The 26081-nt window shown below is 33.9% G+C and overlaps 1 protein-coding gene across 2 annotated transcripts in view; it reads left to right on the top strand.

Annotated features, from left to right (window-relative positions):
• The first annotated feature begins 1449 nt into the window (after positions 1-1449).
• LOC141458708 (uncharacterized) overlaps positions 1450-26081 on the top strand; it is a 200116-nt gene continuing 175484 nt past the window's right edge. Inside the window, exon 1 of one of the 2 annotated variants that reach the window (XM_074137043.1) lies at positions 1450-1567. The gene's annotated coding sequence lies outside the window, so the exon portion shown is untranslated. The remainder of the gene's footprint in view (positions 1568-26081) is intronic. The other variant, XM_074137041.1, reaches the window with a different exon arrangement.

The following is a 26081-nucleotide window of genomic DNA, read 5'->3' as shown; positions in this document are numbered from 1 at the left end:
CGAAAATCAGCCCAAAAACGATTCTTTACTCAGAAGAGTTAACCAATTGATTAGGTGAATTAACCAAAATGAAAATCGCGTTCAAATAAGTTGACTAGTCTTTCAAAATGATTTATATTAGTAACTTTATAAAATCTAAATAAATCTTTAATTTAAACTACAAGAAATTATAATTACCATGCTAGATAATTACCTGGATTTTATTTTCAACAAAATACTGCACAGGGCCTAATGTCTTCCATTACCAGATAGAACTTCCCAGCAATGTTTGTTTCCCCCACCACAATTTTTCTCTTTGTTTACTTCAATATTAAGGAAATGAACACCATACTAGTTAGAAAGCCCTCTGGCGAATTCCTCTACAACTAAAAAAGTATTTAGAAAACGATTACAGCTACTACAAGTATGCAAAGATGAAATAATATAATCACATTTTTTAACTGCTTAAAAACTGAAGCTGATTTTATTGTTCGGCTACAACTATTTGAGAGATATTTCATCTGTAATTATTATTTAGGGGGATCTGTGACTTTTGAGAGATTTCATTTTCAATATATGCATTTGAGCTGAGTCTGAAAAGGTCAAGTTTTGGCATGAACGCTTTTATGGAAGTGGACAGTCACAAAGAGGTTCACAAAAAGTATTGGTAGATTTTCACTTACTCTAACAGTGACACAGAGATGGGAAATTGGGTTAAAGGCTCAAAATCCAAGGATATCATTGGTAAACAGGATGCTCAAACCAACATTTAAGATTCAATGACCGTTTGGGGGACATTTCGTTCTTGTCATGCCTTAAAGGCAGAGGAAAAGAAACGCTGTCCCACTCTCTCCTCACAAGTGAATTGTCTACTGAACAAGAAATTAAGACTGATTAGCAGAAGAAGAATAGCCTCAATAAAGGGAAGGGATTACTTTGCGGTTAGCGTACTGGATTCCCACGCGGAGATCCGGCTGGCCTTTAGATTTTCTCTTCCTAGGAGTTTCTTACAGCTCACTCTCCGGTGATGGACAGTGTTGTCTGTAACGAGAGAACCCTGTCCAGAGGCCGGCAGTGCACTGAATAAGGCTCCGGGCGCCCTCAGATGTCGACGCGTTTGGAAAAAAAAACACTTCAGAGGCTTCTTGAAAGTAAAAAATATGGGGCAGCCGCTAAGGATTGATGAACGTTGAAGCATCATTACAATGATGATGATGATGATGATGATTGTTATTATTATTTTACGATTATGAAACAGGTGTGCTTACTTCCAGCAATTTTTTTTTTTTAAACAAAAACATATTTGCAGCAAACTGATATGATGTTCATTGCCAGAAGTTTTTATTATAAGTTATTAAACATCAAAAGTTATCAACTTTATTTTCATAAACTTATACCTACAAACTATTAAAGTTAAAATAATAATACAAATTATAACTTTATAAAAAGCGCCTTAAACATCGATAGATAGGCTGCATGTAAGGTCGCTGGTGTTTGGCGGGATTGTAGCACGCACAGTCGTCACGGCGCAACCTCGACAGTTCACCTTAGTTCTCCACGCCCTGCGTCAGCCTTGCTTTCTTCACAGGTCAGTTATTTCGTCTTTTTACGTCCTGAACATTCATAACTAACTGCTTAATTCATTTTTATATTTAATTAAACGTAAAAAATGATATTTAAATACAATTGCGAGTCAACAAATACCTGTCGTTCAGTAATCTATACAAATCACAAAGTAGTGTGCAAAGCTGCTGTAAATATACAAAAACATAAATTAATGCGTTTTTTTTAAAAGAAAAAATCAAATATCTTTAAATTAGCTTCAGCGATGAAGTGAGCATTTTACTTTTATTATTGAATTAAAAGACAAAAGCATTCCATTACATTTAATAGAAATAGTTTTTCTTAATTATAGAACTACCAAAAAGTTACATTTATCATTTTAAATTGCCTGATATTAGTATCTTAAATATCTTTCTTTTCGTGCTTAATTAAATTTGTGTTTTATAAATTAGATTGGAAATATTTTGGCCACCAAACGTAGCCCGCTTGGGAAACCACTTTTTCAAAAGGAGATCTTTATATAAATCTTTTCATATAATTTTAGTTATATGAACTAAATAATTATACACCTTTTTATTTTTCGCCTTTATTAATAATTATAATTGCATCTCAAATATGAAAACTGGTTTTCTCCTCAACCACTTTGAAATCTTTTTTGCGTTATTGTTTCCATAAAAACCCAATAACCAAAGTAAGATTCGAACATTTCCTTCCAGAAATCTCAAGACTTCTTCAGAGGAAACGGTCTAGCGCCTCCCTCCTTTTTTTCTTCGAATTTTGTCGAATCAGTTTCAACGAATTTTTTTTTCAAACTTAGAAATGAGTGGGATATCGTTAGTTTCTATGATATTTTAGGACAATTTGCTCTTGCCCTTTTGATACAATTATAGACGCCAACCACCTGATCCTTGATTGCAATAGTCACCAGGATGATAGGGACAAACTGTGGAATGCAGTCATCAAAGCGAAATGTCCACTTCCTGCCAAACTGCATACCATCCTCATAGAACCAATATTCGAAACGTATCTGGCTATTTTCCAATTCATTCCCAAAAACAAAATCAAACTTTGAAAATAAAAATTAAAAATTAAAACATAACAGTAAATAAAACAAAAATAACAATAGTCCGTGCAAAAATAAAAACTACTTAATTTTTTGGGGTAAACCTTTTTTATTTTTCAACATAGTCTCCTTTTAGGCTTATACACTTCGTCCAACGCTGCTCTAGTTTGTTGATCCCTTCCGAATAATAGGATTTGTCCAAGTCTGAAAAATAGCCATTCGTTTCTGCAATCACCTCCTCGTTTGAATAAAATCTTTTTCCCGCCAGCCATTTCTTCATATTGGGGAACAAATAGTAGTCCGAGGGAGCCAAGTCTGGAGAATAGGGGGGATGTGAAACGAGTTGGAACCCTATTTCCATTAATTTTGCGACCACAACTGCTGAGGTGTGAGCTGGTGCGTTGTCGTGATGGAAAAGGACTTTTTTGTGGGCCAATCGTGGGCGTTTTTCTTGCAGCTCGGTTTTCAAACGGTCCAATAACGATGAATAATATGCACCTGTAATAGTTTTACCCTTTTCCAGATAGTCGATGAAGATTATTCCTTGCGAATCCCAAAAGACAGTCGCCATAATCTTTCCGGCCGAAGGAACGGTCTTCGCCTTTTTTGGAGCAGATTCCCCCTTGGTAACCCATTGTTTAGATTGTTCTTTGGTCTCAGGAGTGTAGTGATGTATCCATGTTTCATCCACAGTGACGAAACGACGCTTAAAGTCCTGCGGATTCTTCTGGAACAGCTGCAAACCGTCCTTCGAACACTTCACACGATTTGAAAATCACTCGACTTCCTCGATTCAAACGAATGCCAAACACAAAGAAATAGACCGATTTGGCTGAAACTTGGTGTGTGTTCTTCCAAGAGATGCTACTAACTAAACATAACCTCGATACGCGCCAGTAGTGCTATCTCTCTGACTTTGCACGGACTTTTCAAACGACCCTCGTACTCATAATACATATCATTAAATAATACACTAGTACATCTCTGGCTAATCTGCACAGACAGGAATCCCCCCCCCAAAATGCAAGATTTAAACATAAGACTCTTTCCTATCAAGATAAACTTCAAAGTTCATACACGGGGGTTATCGGTTTAAACGAAAATAAAACTAGATTGCTCAATATTCTGTCGATTTGATCTAGCGGATGCAATAAAAAGAATTTGAACATAAATAAAATTTAAATTATCATCATTAATATCAAACTTAACGCAAAAAAGAATAAGTTTTTCAATTGTGGACAGATGGTTAGGCGTTTTCATTAATTTGGTTGTTTTTAAAAAATTTTTTTTATTCGTCGATCGCTTTTTCTTAAAACAATCCAACTTCTACTTACAATGTATCCCTCATTGCTTACTCTAAGAGAGCGGAACTTGTGACAGGAAACCCAATAAGTAGATTACGAAAGGATGAAGCTCTTAAACGGAAATCCGAATCCTGCCATTAATAAAATAATTTACAATTCACATTTATAGATGTGAATAAAGTAAAAGAAGAATAAAATCTATTTATTTATAATTAAATTACTAGACAATTTGCCACCAATTTGATACGAAAGGGAATATCAAGAATTAGCCGATTTGACTCCAAACATTTGCGAATATGATACAATTTTGTTGTCACAATTCACACCTTTAAAAGCGATATAGTGTATATTCTGAGTTATTAAACACTAGAGATATACAATAAAAAAAGACAGTAAAAGTAATGTTCGGTGATGAATGAAAACGTCTCCGGAGATTAGGGTGGCATGTAAAGAACAATTGGGCATTAAAAAGAGGTAGAGTCAAACTCATCTAAGGAAATAAATAATTTAAAACAAGCAGACAGACAGATAGAGATAATAGACTATAAAAGTGAGCTGCTAAGTAAGTTAAAATTTGGAAGTCTATATAATAATGTGGTCTGACTTAGCCATATTCTTCTACTTCAAAACTATAATATTAAAAGATCGTTTTTCTTAATAATGTTCGGTTGTTTGAGCTTTGAAATTAAAAACATTTTTTAAAAATAGAACAGAAACATATGGACATAGAGATTGTTCTTGGATTGGACTTAGACTAGCTAATAAGACGGTAAAAAGTGGAACACTTCCAAAAGACCATCACCCAGAAGTGATCCTCTTATTAAGCCCACGTTCAAGTATATCTTCTTCAGATTTTTTTATTTTTAAATTCTCGCAGCACAGAATCTCTTAGAGTGAAATCCACCAGGAAAATTTGAACTACATTTTTGTTTCAAGTTAAATCTCCATAAAATTTTATCGGTATAAAATAAGATAAAGGGATTTACTCAGTTTTTAAAATCATATTTTAAAAGTTGTTCTTCTATTGCGTTAGCGGCTTCAATTTTATTTTACTGTCCAGTTAAAATCGAACCAGGTAATTCCATAAAAATAAAGTTAAAAAGATTTAGCGCAACTAGGTCTTGTGAGAGAAAAATGAAGTGCACACATTTTGTATTCAATTTAAGCGGATTAGCTTCGATCAGTTTTGCAATTTCGAATGGTCTTCCACCGACGGCCAACTTGGTCGAGTTTTCTCCTCTTTTATACCAGAATAAGTATTATTTAAAGCAGCAAAACGTAGTAAAAGTGTACTTACTGTTTTGTTAGTGGTAAAGCTTAAAATGTAGTATGAATTCATTTACTGGGTAAAATTTTTGACGAGCTTACAAAATTTTTTCTTTCTAATTCCGATTTCAAACTTATTTTCAGCTCGGAATTTTTATTTCTTTGAGTACGCTTAAGTTACAGTTGAATTTATTTGAAGTGGTATTTCTTGGAGAGCCTAATTTTATTAGATTCCTTTTTTCTTTCATTTTGCAGAAATTTATTTAAAAAAATAAATCATTATTTATAATAGAAGCAAGAAAAACAGTGCGAACCCCGGACGATTCTCTTTCTAACTTACAAGTTTTTTCAAACCTTGCATTTTTAATTAGTTGGAGTCAGTGGAGTTCAATTAGAATAAAACAATATTTCTAAGCGAATCGTAATGTTGCAGCTCCCCAGAACTCAGTTTTAATTCATTACAGATGTTCAAATTAAGCAAGTCTCTAACTGGAGGTATATGAATTATTGGATAGATTGGAATTGTTGGTCACTTTAAGTGATTTCTATTGCATCCAAACCAACATGCTTGCACTGTAGCGTTGTATTATCTTGATGGTAAAATAGAATCCGCTCTAGAGACGAAAGAGTTTGTTCTACGTGTTACATTTATTCAGATTTAACGTTTGATAGAGTATTATTTGATGCTGTAGAAGAATTCCTTCTACGTGAAGGTGTCTACTGCTTTTGTTTAACAAGCTTAGCGTTTATTCGAGGTGTAGAGTAATTCAGGACACCCTGGGTTGTCAAACTGTAGTCGTACGAACGGTAAGAGTTTGCCTCCAGGGTAGTTCTCCAGTCTAGGCACTGGTGTGTCTTCACGAATGATCTGTTTACGAGATTGAATTCAGCAAGCGTTTATGTCGGTGATATGGTGGAAGCACACAGAGGTGAAATCTTTTTGACTTCTACATGTGAATGAGACCAGTGTGCTGTTATCCACGCCAACAATGGAAGTAGAAATCTGGACGAACTGCATCCCAATTCGGTATTTTTCCTATTAATTTTACCTAACATTTTCCAAAAGATGGCTACCCTTAGCCATGTAAAGATGTATACTTTAGCTTTGGTCTCAAAACTAGATAACAGTGACAAAATAAGAAGAAATCTGGACGAACTGGATTCAAATTTGTTATTTTTCCATTAAATTTTACTGTACATTTTTTAAAGGAGGGCCACCCTCTATGTATACTGTAGCTTCGGTCTCAAAACTAGATAACAGTGACAAAATAAGAAGAAATCTGGACGAACTGGAACCCAATTGGTTATTTTTCCATTAAATTTTACTGTACATTTTCTAAAGGAGGGCCACCCTCTATGTATACTGTAGCTTCGGTCTCAAAACTAGATAACAGTGACAAAATAAGAAGAAATCTGGACGAACTGGAACCCAATTGGTTATTTTTCCATTAAATTTTACTCTACATTTTCTAAAGGAGGGCCACCCTTTATGTATACTTTAGCTTTGGGCTCAAAACGAGATAACAGTGACAAAATAAGAAGAAATCTGGATGAACTGGAACCCAATTCGGTACTTCTTTTTTAAAATTATCGTTGATTAACAGTGGCTCGTCGATGTAATCAAAGTGCAGTTTTTGATATTTACGAAGAAGTGGCTTTGTATTTCAAGGCCATTTCCCAAGTTTCTGGTAGGATTCCTTGCTGGTTTGTAGAATTATTGAGGAGAAGTGGCTACCCTATTGGATCACTTACTGCTTGGGATTTAAGAAAATCAATTTCAAGGTCATCTGGGTCTGATAAGCTGTTTTAAAGAATTTAGGATATTTTCTCCATAAGGTTCCCATTAGAATTGAACGTTTATTGTTCGATTATATATTATCCAGCATTCAATTACCTATTACCTATTCAGCTATCTGTTTATTTAAAATACATAAGGTAGGAGCAAAACATACTTACACTATCCATTGCGGTTAGAATGTAATGGTTTCTCCTACGAGCTAAAAACAGAAAACAAATCGTTCCTTCTGCACCATTTTCTTATATGTATTTGTTACGCCATTTTTGTGTTAATAAGCCCAAGTTAAAAAAAAATGATAGACATGATTAACGACTTTTAATTTAAAATAGGAGAAATAGTTTTGAGCTCTGTCCGGGCTGTAGTGGAGGTTCTATAATACCCGGCCTCCTTCTGTTTTCTAACTGTGTTTATTGTTAATCAAATGTTTGCTGAATCTTCTGCGTCTTTTTTTGAAGGTTAAAAGATTGGTAATAAATGCCTGTCACAGAATCAAAGAGAGATTTTTGGCGATGATTTGATGGACGCAGCGATCAACTTAAGGCCTCCCTGCGTTACTCCAGAAATAGCGCAGTAAGTTCAGGCCACTTGCTGCTTGCCTATTCGTCCCTGGCCGGGGGTTCCAAACAACACACCTGCGGTTTTTTAGCACCTATTCTCTGATGGATGCACGGAAGAAAGGTATTTTGCAGAATTCCAAAAGGATTCAAATCCCGTGAATACAGCACAAGAAACCCTTCTCTGGCAAATTCTCTCTTGAGCCTTAATTACTTCATGGTTCGCTTGAGAGTACAGCTTAGTACTTACAGCTTCCTAAATTATTTGTTTTGAGATATTCTGTCTTTACAAGGTCACACAATTTTTTAAAAAAAAGAAGCTTTTTCAGAATCAGTGCATCTTAAAACGTATATTTTCGGAAAAATCAAATTTTTGCGTTTTCTCAAATAATTTCTTTACCAGTGGTAGGATAAAGTAAAAAATTAGAAACTACACCCTAAAATTTTGTAATGCATCAAATATTTATGAAAAACCTAGATTGCGGCTACAACTGTGGAATTGAAACTTCCTAGAATCGTGCCAATAGTTCTGTAGAAATGGAACAAATATCCACAGAGTGGCGCTGAGAGATTTTAAAACAACCAACGCGATATTTCAGCAAAGTTGTTATTATTGATGAAATTTTCACAACCATAAAGTGGCAGAATATTAGCATATTATTTCAATGTTATGTGACGTGTTATATCGCCCACATTGAACAAATATTGTTCCATTGAATTCATTTCATAGGTTACATGTTCGTATTCATATGCGTATAGCTTGTATGTGGGTTATTTCAAAGTGCAATTTAAGTGTTTATATACACACATAAGTATGAATGTGTGTGTGTAATGTATTAGTCGATCCAGTATATTTTGAAACAGATTTCATTTCCTTTTTGAAAGCGTGTCGCTCATTCAGAATATAAATTGACTTTCTATACACGAACTTAACTCATTGAAAGTAGGTACGCTTTATTTAATTATAATAATGACTGTTTTATGGACAATTTTTTCATAACCTAATAACACTTTTAGCAAACATAAGTGGAGGTTTTAAATTCGGGTAATTTTTTATTTTTTGCGATCGACAGATTTTTTTTAACCTGCAACATCCGTTTCTTGAGTCTAAAATGGTTCTTAGGTCTAAAATGGTTCTTAGGTCTAAAATGGCCCGTAAATACGTCAAAGATGATAATTTGCAGATGAAGCGATTTTTTTTGTTTAAATAGGCCTTCTATGATTGTCTCTAAAATTTGGATAGGACTGGACTTATGCCCCAAGGCAGCGCAGCCAAAAGAGGTTTATTGCGCCCACCGTCTTTGGATCTAGTAGACGAAACCTCCCCTACTAAGGAGGTTACGGACTTCCCCTACTAGTTCTGTTTGCGCTACTATCTCCTTTGGTCTCAAAGCTCCGAAGATATCTTAGCGCAACCGCTCGATTGCAGCGCAATCGAACTGAGAGTCCGTTTCCTTCTCTTCCTTGACAAAATCTGCACAACACCGAGTTAATAAGCCCCCACCTTGTACAGATACTTGCTGAACCTACCATGCCCCGTGAATAGGCCTGTAATCAGAGTAATCTGAATTTCTACCCAAGCACAGAGTCTCTTTGGCTCTTTGTTTACACAGCCAAGGCATCATAATCTTGCTGTGTTTAACCCCAGGACATATCACCCAGTTCTTTTCATGTTCTCTCCAAATCCAGTCTCTGAGAACCACATGAACTGCACCCTTGGTGATTCCCAGGACAGGTTCCGGGCAAATGAATGGAGAGTGTTAGCACCACTCCTGGCCAGTTGGTCGGCAGTTTCATGTGGTGATCAAGGGGAATGAAATAAAACATTATATCGATAAATTTTTATCGACAACCTTTATTGGGATAATTTTTGTAGCGAAATTCATTTCAGATCATCCTAATGTGTCGTTTTTAATATCTTTTATTATCTAGATAATGTTACCCATAGTTTAATAGTTTTGAAATTCACAGAAAAATGTATTAAGTTAGAAGTTGGAGAACGTTTAGTTGGAATATCTATTGTAGAACAAAAAAGTGATTTTTAGAGAGTAGAGTGTGTTTGTCTCTGGGTTTCCCTATATAAACTCAAAAGCGGTGTGTGTAAGAGAGAGAAAGGTATTAGAAAAAGGTTAATATTCTTTATCGTCGTTTCTCTTTTAGATTTCTCTTACGTTTGAAATATTCTTCTGACTGCCATTTCCGTTAGCCACCTTTTCTTCATAGTATGATTATTAACAAAGAAACGTCTTTGTGTGGTTAAGTGTTCTTTAATTAAATTTACAAATAACCAATGAAAAGACTAATTTTTTTAAGTTTTTACATTTTGGTTTTGTTTAAATGTTAAAATGATAAGCCAATGAGGATTCTCACTTTCTGTGCGCACTAAAATGTAATTCATCCAGAATAAGTATCTCTGGGAGTACAATAAAGCGCAGGAAGAGTCTGGCAAGCCGGAACTGTGTGGGCCCTAGAGAGAGAAAAGCTGAAATATAAGAGTTGGTTGAGCGGGCGGAAGATGGAATCCCATTAATTATAATTTTATCTAGGGAACATTCCCTCCTCGGGCCGTTAGATCGCTTGCCATGAGTGCGACCCGCAAGATTAATTGCCCTTCTTTTTAAAGAGAATTCCAGAAGAGACAGAGACAAAAAGAACCGCTCATTCTTTCTCTCTCTGACAATCTTTTTCAGTCTCTTTTCAAACTTCAAATCTTTGAAAATATCTCCCATTTTACCAAAAAACATTGCGCGACTTATTTTTAATTAAAACTGTCCGGTAGGACAGTTGTATAAGGGTTGATCGTCAAAAACTGCACGAAAAAGCGTAACGTTGAAAAACACCCAACTTTGACAATTTTTTTCTCTTTTTCTATAAAAGATAAAATTCCCAAATTTTCTTTAAATTATAGGGCAAATCCTCCTTTATAACTGTAATTTTTTTGCAACAACCACGATCTAATAGGTTTTGAGAACAAAGTGGCCGAAAATGAGCAAAAACGGCTTTTTCAAAAAATGTTCTTGTTCTTCTTGTTCTTGTTCTTGTTACCTTTTTTGTAAACAACGTAGCGCCTAAAAGCGTGAACCGATTTTCATGAATGAGGTGTCATTCGATTCAGAATTTTATGTAGATGTGCCTTTTGGGGTTCCCGACGCTGTACATCGAATGGGAGAGGAGTTAGCCCCCTTAATGTAAGGCCCCCTCCAAAATTATTATTACTAATTACTCTGTAAATCTTGTCCCGATTTTGATAAAATTTGATAGGATGATAGGGTTAGGGCTCCCCTACGTAACAATAAAGCGACGATCTGCTCTTACACTTGTTAAGGGGAAGTATAGCAATCATTTCAAATTATCGACATGTGAACCGATTTTCATGAATGAAGTGTCATTCGAATCGAAATTTTATACAGATTTGTACTTTAAAAGTCCCGACGCTTTGCCTCATAAGGAGGGGAGTTTGCCCCACGCAAATAAGGCCCTTTCTAAAACTATTATTACCAATATTTCTATAACGCTTAGTCCAATTTTGATAAAATTTAGCACGAAGAAGTGATTAAAGCTCCTCTACGTGGCTGTGAAGTGCCATCATGCTGTTACAACTACTAAGAGGAAGTACTACAATCGTTAAAATTATCAATGAGTGAACCGATTTACATCAATGAATTGTCGTTCGATACAAAATCTTTGCCTTTTAGGGAGAAGTACTGTAATCGCAGTTTATTTTTCTTGCTCCTCTTAAAAAGAAGTACTGAAATCGCAGTTTAATTTTACTATTTACCTACAAATACCTTCCTATGTTATTCAAAACGCTTTCTCAAAAACAATTGTTGTTGAGGATGGTTTGGGGACCGCAAGTATAATCATTCTTTAAAAAGATCTCTCCAGTGGTAGTTACGGTTCCGATTTAACACCTTATCAGGTTATAATGATAGAATTGCTTATTCCAAATTTTAAAAAATCTGTAAAGCAGGTATGTAACTTTGCAAAATAGACAAAAAGAAAAATCTATCCAAAAGGTACAAAAATCTCCTTAACAAAAACTTACAGTTTAAAAAGTTAAGTATAAGGGTTGATTAAACGCCAAAAGGTACACAAATCAGCAAGTACCCTACATTTCATTAATTGTACTTCATGATATAATTTAAGTAATTTTACCGCATTAATTTTCATTATTATTTTTTTAGAATTTATTAGATGTCACAGACCCTTATGCTGGCCAGTTCATTCATAATATTTTTTTGTTATAATTATGATAAAATGTATATTACATCTTGTGTAAATAGGTACTTTATTTTAACTCTATTCCAAATTATTCTTCTTATTTCTCTTTAATGTGCCCTTTATTCTGAAGTTGTCACAGATACATGCATGTTAAAGTAGAAAAAGACAAAGTTAGAGTCTGCTACTATTTAAATTTGAATCACGGAGGATTTAAAACAATATTTCAGACTTGAATTCGCCTTACCGAAATATTAGTGAGCACATTAAAGAATGAACATAAACCGACGATTTTTATTTAAAAATAAAAATAAATAAATAGATGAAAATCGCCAGCATCAGGGTCTGTGACATCTAATAAATTCTTAAAAAATAATAATGAAAATTAATGCGGTAAAATTACTTAAATTATATCATGAAGTACAATTAATGAAATGTTGGGTACTCGCTGATTTGTGTACCTTTTGGCGTTTAATCAACCCTTATACTTAACTTTTTAAACTGTAAGTTTTTGTTAAGGAGATAATTATTTGTACCAAAACATTCCTGGAAAACGCAATCAAAACTTTCCATTCCTTTTATTTTACAAAAAGAAAATCTTTCATTTACAACAAAATGAAAATGTATTTAGGTAAACCATTTTAATTGCAATTTAAGCTAAAGATTATTATTATTATACTATTATTTGAAAGTATCCTCTGTTCCACTCTACTTTATGGAGGTGAATTCTGGGCCTTGAATTTTGGGCTTTACTGGGAAGTAAAATTTTTTAAATCTTTATTTTGCTGGCACCGCCAGTTTACATGGTCAGACAAGAAACTGGTCTGGTTAAATTGGCATGCATAGTCTTAAAAAGAGCTTTGAATTGGCTGATAAAATTGTTAGATATGCGCCCAACTTTTAGATTGCCTTAAATCTGTTTCAATAAATTATTAAATATGGATAGCTCTTCTAGTAATGTCATTGTGATACAACTGGGTATCACAGATAGAAAGCTATTTTTCATAGCGTGAGGGCATGACTGGCTGTGGGAGAGCCAGCGGGCAGATTTAATGAAAAAATTTAAAAACAAACTGTTAGGTGATTGGAGGCAGAAATCTATTTCAGATGACCTAGAGAGAGCACATTCTTCCTCGTACTCGTATAGTACATTGCATAGAGAAATCCTGCACGCAAAATACGATAACTATTACTTATTTTATAATATTTGTTTGGAAGCCGCCAGGGTGTTCAGCCAACTTAGGATTAGTTCTGATAAAAAATGTACTATTTATACAAAAAAATAACATAACATATAGCGTAGAATTATCTGAAACTTGTAAATTATGCAGAGCAAGCGAGGAATCTCTCGAACACACATTTTTAAAATGCCCCTACTACGGTTTATGCAGAAATAGATACCTTAATAGTCAGTCAGATACTTCTTTAACAAACATACTTATATGTGGAAACAAAATTCAAGTATTTAATGTGTATAACCTTTTTACTACAGCAATGTGACTACGTAGTGTTTTGCTGCAAGAGTAATGTTCAGTCTGTGCTCCCTAGATCTGCAATGTTATTTTAGTCGGTAATGCGAACGAATAATTTGTGATTTTGCACTGCCTAGATCCCTGTTGATGTTGTCACCCCGAGCTACCTCTTATTTTGTTTCCTTTCGAGTACGAATCAGTATAAGTATTACTGAGTGACATTTTCCTTTTTCTATTTAAATTCACCTACACTTTTATTAAGTTTAATTTCAGTATAAGTTTGTCTATTTCAATTACTTTTGTATCTTAATTCTTATAGTAAAGTAAAAGGCTAACTCTGTAACATGCTACTTTGTATAATACAGAAATATTTATATAAAAAATATTATTATTATTATTATAATTGTACTTTGAATTATTTTAACTTTGTAAAGTGTAACTCCATTTAAACATTACTAGGGTTTATGGAGAGAATTGTTTTCGGTAGATTTTAGTTTTGAATAAAATTTATGAATGAAAATTCAAACATTTTCATCATGATTTTCAAATTCTAGATGATATTTAAATACTTTAATTTTAAGGACGAGAATGTTCTTGGAAAAAAAATTTTCTATGCGTTTTCTGCTCAGTGCCTTCATTATCTTAATTTTAAAGGGTTATTTTAATTTTCCCGCACCCTCTGAATTTTCATTTAACAATTTCTCTCTATTTGGATTAATTTTGAAATTTTTTTGAAGATTCCTCTTTTAAACATTTCTTAAATAAATTGTTTTTTTTTAAAAAAAAAACAAGATCTATGTAGAAATTCTATTTGTAAGAACTGACAGAAAATTGTGGATGAACTGAATGCAGCAGAGATGCTGTAGGAGACAACCCTAATGGGACTACATTGATCTCCTTTCACTACCATGTATACTAGTACTTTTATCTTATTCACAATCTGCTTTCTTTCTCTGTTTTACCCTTTTATTCATTGATCCTTCACATTCATCCTTCTACCGTTTTATGTGAGTTGAAACCTCTCAAAGAAGTTGGAAGAAAAAAAATAGCCTCAGTTTACTTTTATTTCCAAAATTAAATTTCGAACAATCTGTAAAAATGTGTTCAACTTATCGCTAGGGAAATTGTGAAAAATATTTCCATAAAGGGAGATCAAATAATTTACATAAAGGAAAATTATTACTTCAAACAAAGAAAATAATACAGTTATGAAGTTCATATCTTTGATACTATAATGATAGGAACCTTCAACCAAATGTGAAGAATAACCTGCAGCCAATGAAAGTGTACGAAGTAACTTATCAGCTTATATTGGAAAAAAAACGCGTCCTTTCTATCTAAGGCAGGAGTATCTGCAGAGTCAATTCTATTTACATAGGAGGTCTCTGTAGAAAATGAAACTATTTTAGATGCGGTGCAGAGCCGAGCGAACGGTAAGCGGAAAGGGCGGAGCCCCCCTCATATAGGAGAGGGTTCAAACATTTTTTCAGATTAAAGAAATAAAATTAAATCAATTATTTACAGCATATTTACTTATATACAGCAGACATACCTCAACATCCGAATACCGTTCTTTCTACCTTTGCTGACAATACTGCAATCTTATCTCCTCATTCTGATCCTCTTATCGCTACACGAACTCTACAAACGCGCATCAACCACTTACAGGACTGGCTTTTCAAATGGAGAATCAAAACCAACGTTATGAAGTCAAAGTTTATAGTATTTACTCTCAGACGGAAAATCCTACATTCTGTCATCTTGAACCAAACTCCTATACCCTGTGGACAAAGTACGCTACCTTGGACTGTATCTAGATAAACGGTTGGCATGGATTCCCCCCATACTAGACTGAAAAGACAAGAAACTAACCAACGCTACAAACTTCTCGCCAGACTACTTGACCTTCATAACAAAAGACTCTTACACCTGTTGTTACTGCGACCTATTTGGTCATACGGCATCGAAGTATGGGGATCGACTGAACCGTTCCAACTCACTACGCTTCCAGGCATTACAGTAAAAAATACTTCAGAAAACTTCTTAACGCTCCGTTCTATGTATCTAACCTCACTATCCATAATGACCTCAAAATCCCTTTCATTACAGATCTTGCTAACACTCGTTTCTTCAAATTTCATTCCACTCTACAGCAGCTCATCCTAACCCCTCTCATAGAACACCTATCTTCTTCCACATTACCAGGTAATCCTCTAAGGAGATTGAAGAGATGGCCTCGTGATCTTCTCTTATCGTGAGAGCAAAGCACGTTACTGGAGTGACACCACTGGGTGCCTTCTCCACTCATGATTTTCTTCTATTTCTTTTTTCTTTTACCATATTTGCATGTTGCAACAACCGTTGCAGTGGTGCAATTGCAATAAAAGATTTAAAAAAAAAAAAATTAGTATTGAATATAATTTGAAAAATCTTGAAATTAGTTTTTTTTTAAATTTATTAAAGTGTTTCTTAAGTCACTTTATCTATACCGAAGTTAAAATAAGGTCCAATCAAAACTAATGTAATTAAATTTGTCTTAAGCACTTTTTTTGTTACTTAACTACCTTTTACTTCTGAAATTTTGAACGTTTTAAACTTCTTTTGTCAGTCGCAAGCCCAAATATCTTCCGGTAAAACCAACAGAGAGTACTTCTTCAACAAATTTCACAATTTAAAGTAAGTCCCCCCCGTTGGGACAAGAAGTACACAAAGTCCAGATAGTATTTAATTAAGGTATAAATAACTTTGAGGCAAAACATTGCCTTCGTGACTTTGCGCCATTTATTTAAACCGTAGTTTTTACTAATTGGAAGTTGTTGGCTTCCTCCGCCCCCCAGGGGCAGAAAGTTGAAGGGAAAAAAACAGAACGTAATAAGAAGAAGGGCTAAAGTAACTCGTTACAATAAGAGCGGCGAGGTTAGTGGTTCGTTACTAACAATCAACCTTCTTCCTGAGGGATTTCTGGCCACTGTGTACATACTAAGCCAAAGAAAAATGGATCATCAAGCAAGATTTAGGTGACAAGTGGCTTTATATTTTTTTTATTTTTGCTTTTGTATTCAACTTTCTTTGACTAAAACTTATCTATTAATTCCAATTTTCTCGAAGAATATAAAAAACAATTTGAGACGCTCTTTATTTCCATCAATTAATTTTCTCGAATGTAAACGTCAAACTTTTTTAAGAACTTCGATTCATTTACATTCAGCAGATTATCGAAGGTAATTACATAAATTAGAGCGTTTTCTACGTTTTAAATCTAAAGATATTTTCATTCGAGCTTCTATATTATTTATTTTGGCGTATTTATTGGCATCCGGTATTCGAATAAGCTACTATATAAACTCCAACACTAATGGATGGAAGATTTGCGAGGAATCGGTCAAATAAAACCACTCGTCTCTTTGCCAACGTTTCGACAAATATATTGTCCTCTTCAGGGCCTAGATATTACAAATACAAAACAATTTACAGAGTCAGTAATATAGAAAAAACAGTATAAATTAGTAATACAAAAATAAACAGTAAAATACGTGGCTGTGCGGGTTGGTTGAGTTAAAGAAACTAAGAGCCAAAAATCTACGAGGGTCGTTTGAAAAGTCCGTGCAAAAATAAAAACTACTTAATTTTTTGGGGTAAACCTTTTTTATTTTTCAACATAGTCTCCTTTTAGGCTTATACACTTCGTCCAACGCTGCTCTAGTTTGTTGATCCCTTCCGAATAATAGGATTTGTCCAAGTCTGAAAAATAGCCATTCGTTTCTGCAATCACCTCCTCGTTTGAATAAAATCTTTTTCCCGCCAGCCATTTCTTCATATCTGTGTATCTATACCTGCTTCTCCATTTTGGCAATTAGTTTCTGTAACTCAACCAACTCGCACAGCCACGTATTTTACTGTTTATTTTTGTATTACTAATTTATACTGTTTTTTTCTATGTTACTGACTCTGTAAATTGTTTTGTATTTGTAATATCCAGGCTCTGAAGAGGACAATATATTTGTCGAAACGTTGGCAAAGAGACGAGTTGTTTTATTTGATCGATTCCTCGCAAATCTTCCATCCTAAGTTTAACAATTTGCGGTCACGAAAACTATATTCCAACACTAATATCGATTTAAACATTGATTATAATAACAATAACCACAAAAACCTGTTAGGTTCGTAACCATTTCTTTCGTAAAAAAAAGGAGTAGAAAAAAACAAACTAAATCTAAAAATGAGTAAACTATAAATTTTCTTTTAAATAAAAGATGTTTGAAAAAGAAAAAACGGTCGGCAGATGGGAAACAGCTTTTAACGGCGCTCTAGGTGTACTAGAAAATTCTTTTGCCAAGAAGTCTAATGTTTAAAAGATTGAACCGCTTTCCATGCGACCTCATCTCTTCTTCTAATACTGCTTTTCCAGCTTTTCTTTATCTTGCTTCTTGGAGAACTTGTGCGGAGGAGAACGGTCACATCTGCTAGAAAGTAGGCGTCGGTGAACCCTTGTGCTCACATAACCCTCTTTCTTGCTTAGAGTCCCTTAATTATATTTTACTAATACTTTTAATTTAATTTTAATTGTTAAGGAAAGAAGTATGATTTCCGATTTCGAGTTTACACCAGTAAAATCCGTTTAGAAGTCACATAAGTCCGAGAAAATGCACTTTCAGTGGGCCAAATTTCTTCAAAGTTAGAAATCCTTATTAATAGAGGAACATCCTAACACCCCAGATGTGTTAGTTAGTCAGAACATTATAACACCCAGTCTTATCCAGAAGTGTCCTTGATGTTGCAAGTCCTTGATACGTTTAAAGAAAATCATAGTTTAACTGTTTTCCAGAAAAACTATAAAATAATTTTGGTAAAGTGGTACAATCTGTTAGCTGATTTTATCAGTTCTGATAATGGCACCTGAAACAAATTTAAAATTTCACCCTCCTGAGACTGATTTAGACAAATTTGGAAAGATAAACCACATTTTCAGACTTTAAAGGATCTCTAATCAAATATTTTCTGTAAAAATATGAAATTGAAAATTGAAAATCTTGAATATTTAGAGCGATTTCCTGGAAGGATGAGTCTGTTATCATGCGAAAGATTGCCATTGAGCGAGGTAGTCTCACAAACCAAGAAATTATTATCATTAGATTGTAAATGACCATTAAGCTCGGATTACAATTCATTCTCAACCCTGTACAATCATGAAAATTCCTGCTAAAGAAAAGATTAACTTCTACCCAGTTACTTTGGCCACTATTCTTATCCATTATCGCCACAATCTAAATAGTAAGTTCAAAATCTACTTCAAATAAAACAAAGTAATTTCTAATAACTAAAAGGTAAACATTTTATTATAATACAAAACCGCAAACCAAAGTAACTATCAAAGCCATATGAGAATTCCAAGCGTTTCTCTCAAAACCACATCAAAGCTCTTGTTTTTGTTCTTGAAGTTGAACTGACTGCGAACTTTTTTCCACTTCTATCGAAAAGTGAAAAATGGCTTACTTCCGTATCAAGATTTTCTTATTATCATATACATTGAAAATACTTGCCAATCTTTTCTTAATTATTTAATTAATACTCATAACATTTTAATTTTTGATGAAATTCTTCTGATGAATGAATGGCTTCATTCTAGCAAAGAAAAAAAAAAAAAAAAGGTAAGGGTTTAGGGTACTGGAACCTCTCGGGTTCTTATCCAGCTGCTAATCCAAAAATGTTTCTCTTACCAGAAGCCTCTTACAGCTCATTTTCTGAGATGTTCAGTGTTGGAAAGAGATAACACTGCCCGGAGGCAGCAGTCTACTACGAGCTAAACTGCCTTAAATAGTAATAAAAATAAAAAGTCTTTTTCAAGATTTTAAAACATAATTTTGAATATAGTTCTCAGCAAATTATTCGATCTTATTCAAGTGTGTCTTTTCCTACTGAGTTGGTCTTTTTATCTAACAAACTGTGGAAGACTTTTGCATGAAATAGAAAATCAATTTGAATATCCTTATGAACCTTTCTGCGACTCTTCGGTAGAAGTAGTTTTCGCTATAATTTCTTCTTTTTGTATCAAAAGTTAGTTCGACTTCCGCGGAACTCAATCATATTTTACTGATGATGGTATTGGCCTTTGAACCTTCATTCGGAAGTTCATTCTATAAAACTGTTTTCAGATGTTATTTTATTTTATTGAATCATTAAACTTAGGTAAATTCATTTCTGAAGAGGTAATTGGTTAGATGTAACTTTTCATCACGTTTCTAGATCTTATATGTTATTAAAATAAGTTAAAATTACTGGTAGAATTCAAAGTTTATAGAAAATAGGTTCTCCGCAAATGTGACTGATGGATTTTTTACTTTCATTAACTTATCGCATAAAGAAAGCACTGGAATCATTAATGCTTCCGATTTTGAATCCATTAAATATCCACTAACTCAAATTCGCTGAAAACTCCAATTTTAGTTGCCATTTTGAGACACGACAAGGTTTCCAACAATAACGGACTACTGGAAAGTTACAAGTTTTTGAAATTTTCTATAAAACAGCTCACGTATTGTCCATAAAGTTTGTACACTGATCGCACACATGTAAAGTTTTATATAAAAATTTTATTGGGAATATTTTTCCAGCAAAATTCTACAAAATCCAGCAAAATTCAAAAAGACACCTTTAATAGAGTGAGGAAGAGAGATAGTATACATATTTCCTTCCTTTAATGTGCCATTTCCGGATAATGCAAGGAGGGTAAAATATGTTGGAAAAATTCAGAGAATAAATAAAATTCCTCATCCGGATTTTTCATTTTAACATTAAACTGGATATTCTTAATGTGAACAAGTAGTTCGTAACTTTTATTTATAACCTTCTTCCGGAAAGATTTGATTTTGGGCACTTCTAGGCTTTGAGCTTCTTTCAAAATTGCTATTTGGAATAAAGGAAATCCTGTGAACACACTCATCTGGATATTTTCTCGTAAAAGTCCATAATTAAGGTGGATATCTGCCACTAAATAAATTTCGCAATTCTCCTAGAAATTAATTAATAAATTAAAACAAACTTTAATAAAGCACCTAGTTTCTTGAAGTTCCAATTAGTGGTTTAGAATCTGAATAAAGTTCATCTCTACAAAGCACATTCAGCGGACAGATAAGAACTTTCAATTTATTTTGGTATTAATTAATAAACAAAAAAATCTTTTCCAAAAACTATTCCGTAAATAAAACCGTAATATTTAAAAAGAAAAGTGGAAAAATTAATATTTGAAGGTGTATTTTGTTGCTTCTAAAACACAATCCATTATTGACACTACTACAGTTAATCTCTTAGGTAGCAGGTAGGTCCACTACTTCTGATGGGAAATTTCTCTCGCTCCAGGGCACTTTCTGGACTCTACAGTCCTGCCAAGTCCTTGTCAGACGGCAGTAAATCTTCTGAAGGAAACGAACTAAAACACAGTCACACACACACACAGAACCAAGACCAATATTCCAGCTATATATACTCCTCTAGAACTCTAACTTCCATAAACCAAGTCACTCACCCCAAAATTCTGGAGCATTGAATTACCAATATCCTATGCTAGTTGAAATGTAGTCCTTGGAAAGCTCAATGAATAAGTAATGTAGTCCACTCGGGTAGTATATTAACTTTTCAGTCTGCGTTTTGCTGTACAATTTCAGAACCTATTTCTTGTTGCCATTACAGTTTAAACATTTATGTTAATTTCCTACTTTTCCCGTTTTGTGTTTATTACAGCACTGTAAATAACTTTTTACAGCTTAATTTACATTTTTGATTTAGTTATGGTTCTTTAGGAAAAGGCTTAACCTCACCTTTCCTTCATAGAACTGCTTTAAGAAGCATTTTTTTGGGCTTAAAGGCGTACCATGAGCGGTAACGTTGGACCAATTAGCGAGATAATCTCAAAAACATGAACAATTATTCAGTAACGAGGCAGATTTCACCAATCTTATTGCGGCGTCAAGTCAACATATAAAATTTTTAACTTCATGGGAAATTTCATTTTATAATTTTACTGGCCACCCTTAGCGAAATTGGCCTAGCGCCCAAATTAATTGCACAATCTAAGTGTGTTGATATCTTAGTCTGCAGTCGTAGAGCTGATCATGTTTTGGAAATGGAGGACCCACTAATTGAGATACAGTTTCTGACGGAGATCCATTTGAAAATTGACTGTTTTATTGTAGTCTGATCTGAGTTCAGGTTTGTGAAATGCTTAAATTGCAGCTACAAAGATGCGAGATTTCTTCATTATTTGAATAGGTCATAGCTCAATGTTGAATCTTTGATTGTTTTGGGGATATGTTTATAATCAAACTTATAGATCTACATGTGGTAAACTGCATTGTAGATGGGAAAACTCATGACAGCCATTTTTTTTAAGTATTTATTGATTTTATCTAAATCCCAAATCAATGGGTGCTTTTTTCCAGACATCAGCTCCAGAAAGAAGTGTAAACTCAATATAAATTTAATTATAACCAAGGTCATAAGAGGTCATGGCAAAAATCTAACATGTTTTCAGTTATCCCACTGAAGACTTTGAAGAGCCAGTTTACTACCCATAAAATAAGAAGACAGACATGTCCGACCTGGGATCAAATTCTGTTCAGGTGCTCCAATTTTATAACAAAGGAGCGATTTGAGCTAGAGAAGTCTTGACTCACCCAAGGGAACACTAGCCAGGTGAAAAACTAAAATATTGCTTGGACACTATTAAAAAATGTCAATAAATGTTTATTACAAATTAATTTAGATCTCCTATTAACAATAATAAACCAACTTATTGTTTTTTCGTCACTTTTTTTTATAAATATTTACTTTATGAATATTAATTTTGCGTTTTATTGGTAATTAATCACTTTTTTAGATCCAAGTTATACACAATTTTGTCTTTGCCCTTGCATTTACGCAGACTTAAACGAGTATGGCAACATAAAGACTAATAAAAATTAAAATATAATTAAATTCTAAGCACCCACATTATTTTAAAAGCTTATATTACAGAAGACCACACACACTATTTAAAGAGAGTTAATTTGCTGGGGACATAAGTCTAAAAAATAAGGAGAAAGAAACTTATAGATAATAGCAGACCTATCGTAAAACACTACTTTTCGACCTCCAGGAACCTTACGATGGATATTTATGGTAAGATATTAAAGTAGAAAATCAGCACTTCGTAGAAGACGGGCAATTATTAGATTCGCCATTAATGAAAGTAATTTGTAACTCTAGAAATTAAATCTTTACTGAATGTTGAAGAATTCTAAGAAAATGGAAGACGAAAGAGTTATCTGAAAATATTTCGATGGTTGGTAGGAGGGAAGAAAATATGGTAAAGCTTATGTTAATCCCTAATCCCTGTGGCGAAGGAGAAAGGATTTCTAGTCTGCCATTTCTCCCTTTCTAATCCGGAAATAATTAGTTATAAACTCTGGAAAACTACTGAATATAGAAAAATATAAATTCGTAATTATCTCAGTTTTTAATTAAATTACTAAAGGGATATTATTAGGTATTTGTGGAAAATTAAAAAAAGGAAAAAAGGGAAAAACTGTTTTGCAGAATCTCAAAACTTTGTCTCACTGCAATTCTGGAGGTTGAGCGAAGTATAGGCACAATGTGGTACAAACGTGCACTTGTACAAGAACTAATCGTTTGTAAAACCAATTGTTTCGCACGTAAAGGACCCCAAAAGTGGATATTTCTGTTGAAAATCGGCACGATTGCAATTCCTTTCCTTCCTTAAGAAGAGTAAGAGAATCTAAGATACTCGATAGAAAGACAGATGCTGTAAAGAGATTAAAAACATGAAAGATAGGAGTGACCTCGAGATCACCAGATTTACAATATTTAAAATACCCTTATTACAACGTAGATGGAAAAACTGATCTGCATAGTTTGTTTAACTAAAAAGTTTTCTGAGAGCAAGTTTTATCTTCTACATTTTTTTTTTTTGCATCATCAATTTTCTTTACAATGGAAAAAATTTCTTATAAAAAGAGAAGAAAAATCTTTTATTTGGAAAAGCCTTCCTTAAAATATAGAAAATTGAATTATTTTATTTTTCATTTTCCTACCTCTTATTTCCAGCAAGATTTTATCACATCGTTGATTTCAAACCCTCTTACAGTGCTGGTGTTTCCAATTTGTCTGCTTAGAAACGGATTTTCATACATATTTTTAAAGATTAGTCAGACAGGTTTCGCCGTAAGGTGAAATGTTGGATGTAAATAAGAGGTGAAGATTTTCATCAATTTTTTTGAATAACTTGTAATTATTTATTTCTTTACGCACAAAAATGATGCAGCGTTCCTAATTACTTATTATTACTTTATAGTCATATTTGATCATTTCGGTTAACAGCCAACTAGAACCGATAATGCGATTTTATTCATTATGTAACTAATTTCGAAATTAGCCTGAAGATTTTCTTTGAAAGCCAATGAACCTGTAACTTTAGTTTGAAGATGCGTTTTTAGAGAAGTACCTAAAACTAATTAAGGAGCTGGTTTGTTTGAGGTATAGTTATGAGTGTGGCGTAGTAAATGAATGATCAAGACCCACATATAACTTTTAAGTTTTTATTTTTTATTAAAACGTTAATAGTAAAGAATGTGCTTTGTTACTTCCGTCCGCGACACTTATTATCTAATCCGAAATCAGATTGGCCAGTCTTTTGCGAACAACGCAGCACAGACTCCACTCTGAAATACTTGCTGATTCCAGACGATAAGTGGCAAGTTTGTGCTCATTTGGCACAATCCGTATGAGATAAAGTACAATGTGGCATGACTAAACCAATGAGGAGTAAGTGCTTCTGCAATTTTACTACTCTGGACATCCTAATGAATTAATTATTAAAGAAAATCAACCGAATATATGAATGTATAAAAACTGAATGTACAAAATATTATTTCCTAAACATACAGAAAAGGATATTTAGGTCAGACTTAGAGAGGTAGAAAGTGACGTCAAAAAGGGTCTTGTGTTTTACGACTCCAGCTGCTAGGGTACTGCGACTTATCAAGGGTAAAAGATATGTATGGAAGTCGTGCCCTAGTAACAGGGTCAGTTTTTCGCCGTTCGTCACCCAGGCAAGTTCCGTATTTCGTAAGTAAAATCCTTATTAAATCATATATGAACTTCAAATCTATCTGAGCTTTAATATTTTGACATCTTTGTAATCTGATATTTTGAACGAACTTTTATTTACCATAAAAATTGTGGGGATAAACCAAATGTGTAATTAGAGATATTCAATTAATACCTGTTACAATTCTATTTCACTGCAAAATAATAAATGCAATAATTGATCATTGTATAAACTTAGATTAGATTTGATTGTTTTAGACGGGCGGCTCCACCAGAAAGGGAAAGAAACGCAGGCAAACCAAATGCCCATTGTTCCCCGCCCACTCCTCATCTCATAAGAACCAACAAATCTGGCTAAAAATCGCCGGATAACAGTACAATAAACTAATAAAGTAGTAACAGGACACTAGGGATCATGGCGACTCAATCGCCCAGTGCACTGGAATAAACCTAGAGAGTTCTGGTAAAGATTACCAGATGCCACAATCTCCGGTAGGGAGACATTTGACCCCCCCGAAGACGAGAATCTAGTTTTAGAATAAACTGGACACCTCAACAAAGTGCCGCACAGTCTCATCGGACTCACCACAGCCAGCACAAATTGGAAACTGGATAAGGCCGCTTGTATAAACTTAGTGTTGTATTGTCTTATTTAATACCTCTTAAACTCTCTGCTGCAGAATCTTGCAGCTATTTAAAAAATATTCCTCAAACTAAACAAAGCAGTTAATGAGCTCCAAGGCCCTCAAAAACCAAACCTAACTACGTAGATTAGGCTCGTCCACAGTTTAAGAGAAAGAATAAAAATGACAAAGTGAAACGTTAAAAGGAGGGTTCGTATCCCGGGATATGGTTCATGCAATAACAATTGGGGAGCTCCAGAAATATTTAAAAACAAATTAAAACAAAGGGATCGGAGAATAATCCATTAAAATGTGTTGGGGCAAAATTGAAACTAATCGAGGAGATTACATCTAGTTTAAAATATTAAAGCCGGACAGATAGAGGCGAATTAAAATAAAATATATTTTTAAGTATTCGTTCGGTGATTCGATCAGAGAATTTTCGACTTTGTCAAATGGCAAATCCTTTAATTGGTAAAATTTCTAGTCAGTAAAGTCGCATCTTCGAGTCAGTCAGATCGGCAGATCCATTTAGTAACACAACTCCTGGTTAAATGATTTGGTAGCAAAATTCGGGATTTGTGATTCTGTTTCAATAGCAAAACCGAAATTAGGTAATCTCGTAATTTTCAGGCAGTTTGGTGGCTTCATTCCCAGACTAAAACGAAGGCGAACCCATCACACCCAACACAGCAGTATCAGTTAAGCATTGCATTTATAAGAAAAAATTGTAGCGAGATGTTTATTATATAATTTTGTGAACTTAAAACTTGGTACTAAAAATTAATGAGAGAACTGGAAATTTAGAGGCACTTTCTTTACCTACAATAGAATTATTATTAAAATAGGCTTTCAGTATTCAACTTTGGAAGGTCTTAATTTGGATACTAAAAAGTACTTATATTCACTTCTACAAAATTGACAAGGTAAATTCTTCTTCTACAAACTTGAAATTAAATGAGATTTGCGTTTAAAGACTCGAGGGATTTTTACAGAGCGTTCTCATCGATTAAGCTGCGCAGATATTCGTTCACAACTCTTTGGAAGAGTTGAAAGACAATGAATTGGTAAAAGATTACCGTTGAAAGTATATCCACAATCCGTATCAGCACATCGGTAGATGGTACAAAAGTGATAAAAA

The sequence above is a fragment of the Rhodnius prolixus genome, unplaced genomic scaffold (assembly GCF_049639745.1).
Source record: "Rhodnius prolixus isolate KJV_2025 unplaced genomic scaffold, Rpr scaffold_5, whole genome shotgun sequence".
Classification (NCBI taxonomy): Eukaryota; Metazoa; Arthropoda; class Insecta; order Hemiptera; family Reduviidae; genus Rhodnius; species Rhodnius prolixus.
Note: the sequence above shows the minus strand (reverse complement) of the source record. Positions and strands in the feature narration are given on the sequence as shown.